The 14,667-nt window shown below is 33.9% G+C and overlaps 1 long non-coding RNA gene across 1 annotated transcript in view; it reads right to left on the bottom strand.

The window, feature by feature from the left end:
• Positions 1-2,296: 2,296 nt before the first annotated feature.
• LOC308192293 overlaps positions 2,297-14,667 on the bottom strand; it is a 30,261-nt gene continuing 17,890 nt past the window's right edge. Inside the window, exon 5 of the long non-coding RNA XR_013948706.1 lies at positions 2,297-6,845. This is a non-coding gene — a long non-coding RNA (uncharacterized lncRNA). The remainder of the gene's footprint in view (positions 6,846-14,667) is intronic.

Below are 14,667 nucleotides of genomic sequence, written 5' to 3'. Positions count from 1 at the left end.
AGGGGTCTGGAGAACAAGGCTTACGAGGAGCGGCTGAGGGAGCTGGGGTTGTTCAGCCTGGAGAAGAGGAGGCTCAGGGGCGACCTTATCGCTCTCTATAGGTACCTTAAAGGAGGCTGTAGCAAGGTGGGGGTTGGTCTATTCTCCCATGTGTCTGGTGACAGGATGAGCGGGAATGGTCTAAAAGTTGCGCCAGGGGAGGCTTAGGTTGGATATTAGGAAGAACTTCTTTACTGAAAGGGTTGTTAGGCATTGGAATGGGCTGCCCAGGGAAGTGGTCAAGTCACCATCCCTGGAGGTCTTCAAAAGACGTTTAGATGTAGAGCTTAGTGATATGGTTTAGTGGAGGACTTGTTAGTGTTAAGTCAGAGGTTGGACTAGATGATCTTGGAGGTCTCTTCCAACCTAGATGATTCTGTGATTCTGTAATTATGAAGAATAAATTTCTGTCTCAGAAACAGGCCTTCATTGGTAATATTTGGTTAACTTTAATTTTTGATTGGCAAAATTCACATTTACTTTTGTGTTTCCTTGAATGAATGAGAATAACAAAGTGCTCAAGCTAATGTAATTTAGAGCTAATGCTCTCAGATGTTGAAGTGGCAGCTTTTTAAAAATTCTGGTATTGAAAAATCACTCAAAGATCACACTGGGTAGCTAACATACTAAAATTCTATTTTGTATTTAGGAGCAATATACAAAGTGATACTCACTCAAAAACGTATCAAACTTGAATATTTCCAATAAAACTACAATATTGAAAGAGGAAACAGTTTACAAACCACAAAATGGACACTAATGCAAGGAGGAATTCATCACTCTTCTGATCCTAAATTTTCATCCAATTGCTTAGTTTTATGGTCTTTTCTTTCTAACATGAATTGAATTAGCTTTAGTTTAGAGTTTTACAGGGGGAAAAATGGTGTCTTTGTGTTAGCCATAGAAAGTGTTCAGAATTTACTTGAAGTAATGAGGCAATATAATTAAAAGTTGCTAAAAAAAGACCATAAAACATTATCATATTTTCTCTACTCCTTATTGCTTTTAAATTATTAACTTAGAAAGCCTTTAACTCCAAGTGTAGACAGATTTATAACTTTAAAAGAAGTGTATGAAGTGTATATCATTAATAGTTTTCAGAAATGGTTTTTTTTCTTTTCTTTTCTTTTTTTTCTTAAAGCAGTGTTTGCTGTGAAATCACTGCAGAAGTTTTCTCTCTTGAGAAATAAAACATCTTCATCTTTTGGTTCACTAATATCTGGGTGCGACCATTAGTTTATGAAACGTGCTTTTCCTAGCTAATACATGTTTTTGTAAAAAACACTGAGCATAACTCGGCCAGACAGGCAAATTTCACTCACTTAGATGGAGAATGCATTTTTGTTGCTTCAGCAGGTAGTAACAACAGTGAAATCAGAGGACAGTTATTGAAACTATACACTTAATGCCTTATATTCTCTGTAGCATGCTATCAGAGAGTTTTACATATGATAGCTTATCTAGAAAGATTTCATTAAAGTTCCCTACTAATATTTTTCTTCTGCTCTCTCATGATAGGATATCAAAAATAGCTTGGCTTCTTCCCTAATATATGGATACTTTTTCAACTAATGTGTATCTCAAGGGATAGCTATAGATAGACAGCTCTGAAGAAACTTATCTAAGGCTAGTATTTATAGAACGAGATAAATACAGCTTCATTCATAATACTAAGTATGGAACTAATGCTTAAAAATAATGCATTGTGACCTTGGTTTCATCATATGATATAGATTAATCACTAACAACTACCAGAGAGTCATCATTCTGAGAAAAAAGCTAGAAACACTCAGCACTTACCTTTTCACCTTTTCAAAACATTTTTCAATATTTGAGCATATTTGAAAAACCTGTTCTATCTTGCAATTTTTGCAAATTTGCAAATATTTGTCTCAGTCATCCAGCCAGCATTTAGAAAAATTAGCCGTCATTAAAATTTTATGTCCCTCAACACAAAAAAGTGCATGATAGTTTCCTGAATAGTCACACATACAACTAATTGAATTTTTATTTCCTAAAAATAGATTTCCTTAAACCATCTAGAATGCACTAAACAAAAAACTGAATTTTAAGGGACTAAGTCCTATCATAAGCCTATGTTACAACAGAAATCAAATCTGATATTGTCTTATAATTGTTACCATACATTTACCATGTGTTGTTTAAAGTTGTATAGATATACAGTAGGGATGTTCTTCAAAGATTTGTGAGCAAATACTAGTAAAAGTCACTGGGAGTGTTCACCAGACTTACACATTTTCTCAAAATTACTGCTTTAAAAGCTCTGTATTAAATGTGATACATTTTCTTGTCTGTATGTCTACATATGATATATTTGCAGAGTCTAATTATTTTCATTGCAAAAGCCACTAACTAAAAGCCATCCTCACTCAGTAGCCTAAGGGAAGAGTGAGTCTGGAGAGAGCTAGCATAGTGTGGGGAAATTTACCTAGTTGTTGTATCTATAGTACCCTTGTTTTTCCTTTTTTTTTTTCCCCTAACAAAAAAAATAATTCACGGTAGCAATGGTGTTCAATTTTTGCCATTTTCTTTCTTCTTCTACTAACTGTTCTGTTTATATATCTATTTCTACTACATGCTTCTTGTGACAGGGATTCCCAACTCTAATATATATGTTGACAGTTTCTAAGTAATATTGATAAACTTTGTGTACATTTGGTCTTTCACAAGTAAAATCTCTAAAATTTGCATCAGCTATGCTCTTCATCAAATAGATATATATAGCTTTCTAAGTAAGCACAGAAATATATTTATCCATTATAACTGTGAATGCACATTCATGTAAAATGTTGCATATGTGAAAACATAAAGTGAATTAATAATAAAAATCATAAAAATGATAACTCAAGATTCTCTTTCTTAGTACTTTCTCAATGAATAACTTACTGTAATAAAAAATAATTATTTTATTTTTCCTAGATGTAACTCAGTTCAATGTCTAGCATGAGAGAGAGCTCTAAACATTTGGAGAGAGCAATTTTATATGTCCTTAAAATGTTTTTGTTTTTTTTTTTTCCAAGTGTCTTCTACATTTTGGTTTTGATTTTCAATAGAATTAATGGGAAATAAGTGTCAGTTTGACACTCAAGGTAAAAACTGAAGTCATGCCATTAATCATGTTTATGACCTGCTCCTCCTCTTGTCTAAGTCTTCATAGCAATGTCAACCATAGACTCCTATTCTGTTGTTTTTATACATACATATTGTTTTGTGACAGTTATAGCTCTGTGTCTGATACACAAAGTTGAGAAAAATAAATGGAAAATGTGAACTGTTTTTTTTTCTGAAGTAGAGTTTTACTGACTTTTTTCTTTTTAAAACACTAGTGAAATTTTTACTGACAGAATATGTAACAACTTAATAGTAAGGTACAAATATGTCATGATATAAACAGTTCAACAAAGAAATACTTCTGGGAATCCAGAAACTTAACAGGTTCAGTCTTGCATTAAGCTTTTAATATGTCAATTCAGCATCCAGTGCAGATGTGCCTAACCTTAATGCCTGCGCAAGTTGTTTATCACAAATAGTAAGGATGAACTACATGGGTAAAAAGGCATTAATGTCATCTATGGATGTTCTTATTTTACAGGTAGCAAACTAAAGCACAGAGGTACTAAGCATCCACAAATGTACTGTAGAGAACTCAGACTATCGGTTATATATTTTTTGTTGCTTTCTTGGTGCTGCTACCATAATTTTTTAAAATTCCCACCACTGATCATGTTTTCTACCCCTGCTAGTCACTGAATAGAAAAGGACTGATAATATAGATTTGATGCCTTGAAAATGTCTCAGTGACATCATTCAAAATTCTGAAGAGTTCACTGCGAACACACTACAGCCAACTTACAATTTGGGCCTGGTTTAAGCTTAACCACTAGCCAGGTATGTGTCTAAACATTCCCATTTATTATTTAGTGTAGCCATCACAGTTTTCATACTGGTATAAATATTTTGCTGAAAGATATGATATCTTCTACCAAAACAATAAAATTCCAGTTCAGGTTCTGCTCTCTCCATGTCCTGATACACATGCACACTTGAAATGTAGATGCATTATCAGTATAAAGACACTTTATTCTAGGGTATATCACCACTTTTTCTAACCTAGGGACAAGCTATACTCACATTTCATTCCATTGAATCAGTGATAGGGGAGCTGCCCTGGTTTAATACTAATGAAGTGCAGGAATTTCAGCACTCCAAACCTAATGAATGCAATGCTGAAAGTGCTCACACTGAATCTGTCCTGTGATAAATGCAGTTCCACAGCTTTCAACAGCAAGAGAAAATTTCTCAAACCCTGCCCTGCTAGAGATAAGGTTGATGGGAATTCTGCCACCACTTTCAACGAGGCCAGAAGTTCACCTTGGGTAAACAGGCTTTCAGGAGAGAATCTATTCACAGAGCCATGAGCCTCCCCTTGCTGTTATTACTTTATCTCATGTCACTGCAGAGCTAAGACAAATTGCTGTGTGCTTTAGGTAAGCTAACAGAGTGGGACTCTTTGATACCTTTTATGGGCTAGGTCGTCCTCAGAGATTTATGCCTTTGCTCTGATGGAGGTGGTTGTTTACCTCATGCAGATGAGGTTTATTCATCTCAACTCAGAGACTTACTGCTTAGGGTTCACACACAATGTCTTAAACACTGTGGGACTGTCATGAGAGCTTAAGATACAATGTGAATGCCATAGATGGAATTCAGAATCAGAAGAAAGGAAAACACTTAGATCTTATAGTAAGATTCCAGAGCAGTCAGTAAATGTAATTTTTATTCTGAATTAAAAAAAAAAAAAAAAAAAAAAAAGGAAAGGAAAGGAAAGAAAAAAAAACACCTTTTAAAATTGAAAAAAAAAAACAAAACATTTGTTTAAAAAATGTCAGAGAATATCACAGAGCTGTTTCCTTTCTTTTACAAATATTGTTTTTAGTTGAAACAAGGAATAATTTATGAATAGTTCAGATAATCTCAAATTGTTTATTTATTTATTTTTACTTAAAATACTAATAATTAATATTTTTGTACTGAACCAAAAAGGTAGATGATGTATCTTGGACATGTTATTTACCAAAATTGCAGAGGGATGTAGATAATGTAAAAACAGAGTAATTTTAGACCTGTGCATTTCTATATCTCAAGTAATGCATAAATACTGCATGCAGCTGAATGAAAACTGCTGTCTACTTTTCAGTGAAATTACAACAATCATTCAGTGATCAAAGGTTTATAATTACCTAATAAGTTCGCATACTTAATATTATCTGTGTATTTTCTTTTATTTTTTTTTCCTTTGCAGTGCTAACCCATAATTAAGGTCTCCACCAGCTGCCAAACCCCTCCTCTTGTGCAAAATTTCCTTATTCTCTGATTTGCACTTCTTTGTCAAGAGAGAATTTCAGGTTTAACACATTAGCTTGGGACAACTGCTGTGTCAGTAATTGCCCGCGCTGTAGTTGTAATGGGAGAAACAGTATTATGGTAAATTGGATGATTTAAGGCTAATTTCAAGATAGGTCTGCAAGAAAGGTAAAACTACTGCACATCATATACACTGATTACTAGAAAAATGTATTTATTTCATTTAGTAAAAAAAATTTCCTTTCAAAGTCCGTGAATGATTCTTTTAAGGCTTGAAGTTTATTTCTGTTTCAGATCTGAGAGGTGTTTTTTGTTTTGTTTTGTTTTGTTTGTTAGCTTGTTTGTGTTTTTGTTTTTTTTTTTTGGCCCAAAAATCTTTTTCAACTATATTAATTGTTTTAATGTAAAATACTTGCTTTGCACTGTATTTCTTGGCAATTCTGCTGTGGTCACACCTTCATTGTGCCCACACTGTGACAACATGCAGCAAAGCTACAGAAATTGCATAGGAAGTGACAAATACTTCTCACTAGTGATGTAAAATTCAAGCTGCCTATTATTTTTTTGCTGCGCTACATTTTCTTAACAGGATAATATGGGTAATGGACTATAATAATTAATTATGAAACTTGTGAAATATTATATCATATCTAGATATTTCTAGAAAAAAAAAATCTTCTTGCTACCATTGCTGCAAGGGGATGAAGGAACTTTAAATCAAAATGAGTCTTCGTCTTGGATAGTTATCAAAACAGATAAAGGTTTTAAGAAAGTAATCTATGGAAAGTCCATTCATCATCATTAAAAACATGCATTACCCGATCTCCTCCCTTGTGTCTTTAGGAAAACTAATTATCTTCAACACAACATTAACAAAAACATTTATCCCCATGGTGTTTGTTAGCTATTTTTTCAAAAATAAGGACTTGCCAAAATATTTGGGCCTCGTATTTTTTTCCCCTTTACACATGGTCCTCAATTTAAGGACGATATTGGTTTCAGTTTTCACAAATATTTTTTGTTCAGATATCTGCACTTGATCAAATCCACAACTACCAGCTCTGGTGTAATTTAATCAACACTAATTGTCTTGCATTAACTTGAGACAGAAGGAAATTCTGTTTTCCAGTCTTTGCCCATGGAAGCCTGTTTTCCTGATGTCACTGTTAATCACCTAAACACAAAGTAATGTTTCCATTTTTAAGACAATGATGATGTGTTACTGAGTTCACCAGGATGATATCAGAGGCTTTCATAAGTTATTTGCAAAAGTATCCTTGCTGGCCCTCTGGAAGGTCCATCTTCATGTGTTTTGGGCTGCTGATCTTTGGTGTCATGGAAAAAAAAAAAAAAAGGTAATATTACTTGGAGTTCTCCAAATCCTAAGAGCTTCTTCCTTCTCTCCAGTTGCCTTTCAAATGCTGAAAATAAAGTTTAGAAAAACAATCAATTCAGTAAAGATCCCTACGAAGTATTATAATTAAGTCAGTTTCATACATTTTTCTTCCTAGTAGTGCACAGAAAGATGACAAAATAACAGGAGGGGATATTTTTACTAATATTTTAGCAAAGAAAGGGTACTTATGGAAAACAACAACAACAAAATATTTCTCTTTAAATGTAACGTGAAAAAAAATACAGAAAGAAAAAAAAAATGTTATCCACCTTTAAGCTTCAGCTGCATTTACAATGCATCCTCTTTATTTCTTACCACCTCCAGTGTCTACAGTCTATATTTCCAAAAGCCATGAGTGATGGTAAAGCAGAAAATGAATAACATCTGGTTGATGCACGGTATATTTCTGGTACTTTCTCACCACACTTATGACAGTTCTTTGAGCGTAAAGGATTATAAACATTTTCACTTAAAGAGAATTATTGCGTAGCATACATCTTGGCCAGGCAAATGCCTTATTTCAACACATTCCATGTGCTGCCCAGTGACTCCTGGTAACGTAGTGCTAAAATCATAACACAGTTGTAGCCCCAACCAAGAAAATTGCTCAGCATGGTACAAATGCTGACCATCACCTTGTCCTGAAGCCACAGGCCTTATAGACTAAAGAAATGCCCTGAAAGGACTACAGTGTTTACAGAAGGCAGCAAGAATACGGGACTAGATGGAGAGAGTATGTTGTGAAGGTGGGAAAAATTTGCTTGTGAAGAAAGAGATGAGTAACTGGAGAGGAATGGAGCAAATGAAATGTAGCCTAGTCCTGTTACTTCTCCTTGGTTCTTTATCAGCTTCTAAGATCACATTGTGAGGTGTTGCATGATATTTGTTCTGTCTAGTTACCTATTTGATCTGTGAAGATATTTCTTGGGGCAAGAATAAAGGTTCTGTTTTCATCCCAGAAACATTTCAATTTAGACAAGTATAAAGGGAAATCAAGTCTGCCTGAAAACAGCATTGCACTGGCAATCCATACCGTGGCTAAAAATTAATTTCAGTGAGGGGACATATGTTGCACGAGGTGTGTTGGGAAACTTGTATTGCTGCCTTGATTCTTCATGCCATCCTCCATTTGACATGTTTCAAAATAAAAGAAACTGAATGTAGATTTCAAATACATAGTGCATGCCTTAACACAGCTTAACATTAACTTGCAGAATTTCTTGTCCAATGTTAAAAAAGATTAACTGGCAGAAATGTAGCATTATTCAAATCCAGCATATGGGATATATTATATAGGCACTCTGAGACATGCTTTAACTTTATCCCATCTGTTTTATAGTAAGCTGAAAAGTTACTAATTCAAATTGTGCATTAATTTGATCAGTGAAACAGGTACCATAAATCTAGATGAATAAGGAAGGTAAATATATAGGGGAAAATAAATAAATAATAAAAATGTAAAATAAAATAAAATAAAATAAAATTAATATAAAATAAAATAATAAAATACTAAGGTCACCATATGCTGAAGAAAAATCAGGACTGACTTTAAGTTCTTCTGTTTTTTATACTTCAGGAGAGTAAAACTGATTAATTAGCAGTAAAGATAAATGGAGAATCAGCCTCTAGAAGAAACCAGTAGATTCCTAAAAGCTCCACCTGCATGACCTGCATGACAAACATGGTGTTTTGATGACTCCCGAAGGAATGTGAAAGAGAAACATTGAGAAAGATGGAGCTATTCTGGAAACAGCTGAAGATGAGAAGAAAAAGTTAAAAGCAGAATTGACATATATAAAAGTATATATTTTTAAAGTGTTCCACACAAATTAGTATTGGAAATTAAAAACATAAAAGTAGCTACTCAAAATAAGAACTAAACCATACTTCAGTGGTATATAGGACATTCAACTCATTCACCCACAAGGTGATGGGTTTCACACTTAAGTTTGCTTGCAGTTATTCGCACAGGAAGTTTTCATCAGAGTCTGGAAACTGGCTTTGTTCACAGGGATGTGGATCAGTACCCAGTGGAATGACACTGGTGTGAAATTGGGGTAGGAGCAAAAGACAGCGTTTATGCATTGGCTTCAACCCTTTGTCCTACAGGATGAGATTCTCACTGATAGCTGATATTTATGTTAAATCTTGTCAGTAAATGTACTGCCCCCCAGCTCACAGGTCACAGAGGACTGAGAAAAAAGGAATAATTAAGGAATAATTACCAAGAGAATACATATAAAGTTAGTTTTAGAGTTTGTTTTTAAATCAGTAAAGTCTCAATGTATGTGTTATACTGCTGATAAACTCTCAACAGTATGTGAATTCATCAACAACTTCAAAAGGTAAACGACATGCTAGTGATGATATCAAAACTTCGTTGAAGTTTTAGAATAAGATCAATTACCAGGATAGATTAACTTTGAGCAAGAATCCATATTTTCAGGCTATTTTTTTGCAGTGGGGTAGATTAAATATGAGGTTATATGTGTGCATTGTTAGTTTTTGCCAGTTTTCTTGGTTTTCATAAACTTTCACATCTTTTGTAAACTTTCACTTACTATTAAACAATAACATAAATGATTACAAATGAAAAAAAAAGTGCAAAAAAACGAGATATCTAGAACTACACTTTTTAGATCTGTGACCATCTTTTCCCTTTCAAAATACATTATTCACAACTAAAACTAAAACTAATAAGTAGTTTCATTCAATATGGATGGAAAAAAAATCAAATGACAAACCAGTGTCCTTCATTTCAGAATATTTTATGTGGCAATCTATCTTTTCTGTATTTCTAAAATGTTCTACATCTTGCCTTTTAATTCTGGCTTTCATATTTGTGGTATTGGATGAGGATTGATTTCCTGACAGTTTATGTATTTTGCTGAACATTAAAAATGGTAGGGAGGTATATTCCCTAACTTTGTCACTTGATAAATCAGTAACATTTTAAATAATGCATTTCTGACCTTTTAAAAGTTGAAGATGTTAGTAAAAGATTTTAAAGGATGAATACTTTCAGAAAGTATTTGGTACTACGTTTTTTTCATTAAGAAAATGCTTTTCCAAAGAATTAGTCAAAAGTGAAGCAAAGAAGGAAACTTCAACAACCCAGCACTGAAAACCAGAATTTAATAATAATAATAAAACTCTTTATTTTTTACACATTCCCTTTTTCTTATTTTATCCACTTTACTACTTTCTTACTCTTGAAATCCGTATCACAATATTAAAGGAAAAAAAAAGTCACGTTTTTCCTTTGTCTTGCTCTGAGTTGTTTTTTTGGTTTTTTTTTTTTTTCATTTTCTACTTTTCATTGTTTTGGAAAAAATGTGGAGTGGAAAAATAAATAAAGACAAATAAAATCTCTTTTTTTGTTGCATTGTCTCCTGGAGTGAGAAATGGTTGGAGAGTATTGTGAAAGACACTTGAAAATTTGGTGCTCATGAGCAATAGGGCAAATGCAGTTAGCAAAAATATTTTGCTTCTCTCTTTCTCAGGAAACAACATTTTTCTGGCAAACATATTTGTTTTGACTAACAGCTTTTACTTGAAAGTTGTATAACTGAGAAAAGTTCTGTCTCTAGTGATGATAGAGGTTTTCAGAAAAAGCTAACACATGGTAATAAAATTGTATGTATGTGAAAGACAACACTAAATTACAGAGATGTAATTCTTTTCTCTTTGTTCAGTGAGTTTGTTCATTGAAGAGTTCATTTCACATTCAATAACAGTTTAAATTCTGACTTCGGCTTTGTTTACTGCTCCCTTTCAGTTTGATGTATGCACTTGTGAAATCTGATGTCACCTATCAAAAAAGCCTTGTGAGCTTCCCATCTTCAGTATGCGGTAAACACACATCTCCCACTGGAGAAGCCAGGGAACTGGACTCACAAGCCTTGTGAACTCTGATAAATTTTCTAATAATAACAATAATGCTAATGAAGTTGTCTGTTATAAATAAAGTTGATAGTAAATTGTGGTCATAAAGAATAAGAAATAAATCCTGTTGCCTGGAAAAATGTTGATTCTAACTATTAAATAATATTAAATAATAAAAGAACTTCAGGACATATATAGGTTGACTCATAAATGTCATGCTGCTTCTACAATGTTGAATCCAATGCAAAATACAACATTTGGAGGACAATTCCTCTGATCATATTATCAGGTACTTTGGTTTATCTCTCTACCAAATAAATGTCCTTAAAAATCAATTTACTTTGTTTATCAGGATAATAATAATACTGGAGCTTGAGTTCTGCTTCTACTTCCATGTGTTTATTTCTTTTTTACTGCTCTGTCTTTAATGTGTAATTGCATCAATATAACATTTATAACCAAATCTTAACTCACTGTCTGTTCTCAAATCCTGAGAGCATGTTACTTTAAACTCCGAAGAGAAAGATAAAGAACCTGTTTGTAATTCTGCAGTTTACTGGTTTGATAAATATGTGAAGGACAATAGAAGAATTAAAAAATCTGAAGTCATATTTCGTCTAAATGAGTCAGTCCCTCAGCTAAGAAATCACAAATCACAATTTTGTTTTAAAAAGCTTATATATCTGTATGAAAATGCATATATATATATATATATTTATCAAAGGGCAGGGGAATGCTAACTGCTGAGTAAATGCATGTTATACATTTTTTATTTTTCATTATTTAGATCATACAGAAATGCTTTTTGGTTTCAGCTAATTCAATGTACAGCTAGATTATGAGAAGCTCAGAGAGATATGAAAAGTATACTTGAAAATACCTTACTGGTTATGATGCCTACAAGAGGATTAACATTGCATTTATATATATATATATATTATATATATATTTATTAGGACAGTTACATATTATTTAATATAAAGCACACAGAGTTCTGGGTCATGGGACTCTAAGACATGTCACTGTAACTATCTTATGATGCTTTAAATGAAAAATGCAGTTCTGCTGCTAAAATTTGTGACTAACTTGAATAAAGCAGAAAAATATATAGATCCACTCACACAGACTGAGAAACAGAAATAGTTGACCTAGTTAGCAACTGCATAAGATATCTTCTCTGATAATTTATGCGGTGAACAGAAGGTTACAAGTGACCTCTTTAAGATATGAAGATGGTTCATTTCCATTCAGCATATTTCATGGATGTTTTATAGGCAGTTCTGGTGTGCTATAGACTTAAGCATATACTTAAGTATTTTACTGAATGATATACCCTGGTGCAGTCCTCACTTTACATCATGGGAAAAACTGAGTGTTTTACCTAGAGGGGAATAAATTAATGATCTGTTTTTGGGAGATTTATCTGCTGACATGGGGTACATAATGTGGCTGGTACTACCCAAAGAGACCTCACTGTATCAAGACCTGTTATGCTCTGCTAGGACATTTGATATCTTTTAGCACTGCAAGTTCTGCCTTGATGTCCTTGGCCATTTTCCCTTCCCAGATGTTCATTCCAAATGTCCATCTGGTGCAATGTGTTAATGCTACCTCCTCGAATCCCTCCAAGCTGGCTCTGGTTCAGACATGTTGCACACCTCCATAACCTGCCAAGGTAGGGTGAACAAGTGACCGGATGGAGGTTGGATCAGCTTCACATTTTGGAAAGCATTTTTTTTTTCCAGATGAAAAGTCCCATAAAATGATGCTGAACAACATCCAGATGGTCTGGGTGTCAGAATGTCAGTTCAACATCATAAACTTTGTAGTTCTTATATTTTACACTGTGTTTGTGGTGAGTACTGAAAACATTTAAAGGGATGTATTAAACATTAATACCCTAGTTTGTGTTTCTGGTGTGGTTTTAAACACTAGGTCTGTGCTAAGAATGAATATCTAATTTCTTATATTTTATAAATGGAAAGAGATGATCTATTTTTATATGTTTTTTCACATGGCTAGCTTGCAGGTGCAAAGTGCAAGTGTATTTGGTTGATGATCTTAGTTAAGAGTTATTTATATATCACTCCTCAGAAAAGACCTATAAATGTCAAGGCTGTGTGAGCAGTTTTTTAAGCCACTTTTAGTGTGCTATTAGGCACTTTAAAAATAGTTCTTTATTAAGAATATGTGCTTAGATATTTATACCTGCGCTTGTTAAAGTAAAATCTTGTATCTTCAACATTCACAGTCTGTTCTCATATCCTTTTTGACAGACCTTTTTGCTTGAATTTGTCCAGGAAATTCTTATATGAAATAGAGTACCAGAATGAGAGAAAATTATCAAACATGAATAAAAAAGCTGAATCTGACCCCTTAGGAGCAACTATGTGCTAGTTGCAAAAATTTCAGTTATTTCCAGACACAGCCTAGCAATTAATTACCATTCATTTTCCTGCTCTCTTTCAGCTCTCTCTTATCAGAAGAAATATTTCATAATCTATGTCATAGAAAGTATAGGTTAATCTAAAGATATAAAGACTTAGGCTCAGCCCAGATGACCGAGCAGTTGGCATTACATGTACGGAAGATAAAAGCCTTATTTTTGTTTTTATTTTTTTAAAGAAAAACAGAAAGATGCAGAGTTGAATAATGAATGGTACTCAGAGGCTGCTGGATGCAGATCTGTTGCATTCACCCACCAGCCCCTCCAGCACCCTTACTGTTCCTCGGGGCTTCCTTGCATCACCTGGGATACATCACTTGAGTTCAGAAGACAAGAATAATTTCAGTCTTTGAAATAATGATATTTGAAATAAAGCTTAAATGCAAAATTGGACTCTAAAACATCTCTTCTAAGAAGCTGCGTATATTTAGAAAGAGATTAAAAAAAAAAAAAAAAAAAAAAACTTTCTGCACTGAGCAGTTGACCTTTAAAGTTGCAAAGCACTTTTTGCAAACATACCACTGCTTTTACCAGAACCAAATGATACTATTATAGTACATTTATAACTAATTACAATAAAGACAAAGATAGAAATAGAGATGATAGAGGTGATAGAGAGAGGTCTTGTCTACGAAAGTCTTTTAAAATATTTCTTACAAAATAGCCTAGCTTTGCCTTGAGGGGGAGGGAAGGGCGAGTGGGGGACAGATGCCTGCAGCTGAAGGGTGGGTAACTGCAATCACTACCCAAAATTTCCAAGAGTGGGAAGAGAGATGGTAAAAGTAAACTACGGTGATGATTGCTTAGGTTTCTCAGTTAAGACCTGGGGAATTCTGATTTCCTATCCCTACTTCCCAAATCCTTTTTTATTCAATTTGTGTCTTTTCCCTTCCCATGGCAGAGGGGTTGGAATTAGATGATCTTTAAGCTCCCTTCCAACCTCAACCACTCTATGATTCTAGTGATAGTACTCAATAACTAGGTAAGCATGATCAGCTGTATAAATGAAACATGGAAAAATGAGGACTTAGTATCAATTAAGCTGTACCTAAAGACAATTAAAATTACTTCTTCAATCAAGGCATTCAGTGGGCAGAAAAAGATGCTAAAGCCAAAGGATACAGTGTAGAAACCAAGAGACCAGAAAGGGTGCACAAGACTTGGAAAAGCCCCCTTAATATTTTAACTTAATGCAAAGGAGAGGACGGATGAAACTACACCAGCCCAGCTTCACTGAGATTCCTCTCCTTCAGCAACCACACTCAGTCTAAGCACACAGTTTTGCCCTCTGATATGTAGTTAAAGAATACATGGAATGTTTGATATTAAGCATATAAGATAAGAAGAAATGTCAGGGTTAAACACATTGCAATATAAAGTTCAACTGATTTCATTCAGCTCCAAGACAGTACATCAGGCACCTGCCAGTGAACATGAACAAAGGGTCTCTGTGCGTGACAGCCTCCATCATTCTACAGTGTTTCAGACTTGAGTGACTTGTTTTCAAGAAACAAAT

Source organism: Anser brachyrhynchus, assembly GCF_964034855.1.
Source record: "Anser brachyrhynchus genome assembly, chromosome: 3".
NCBI classification, from domain to species: Eukaryota; Metazoa; Chordata; class Aves; order Anseriformes; family Anatidae; genus Anser; species Anser brachyrhynchus.
Note: the sequence above shows the minus strand (reverse complement) of the source record. Positions and strands in the feature narration are given on the sequence as shown.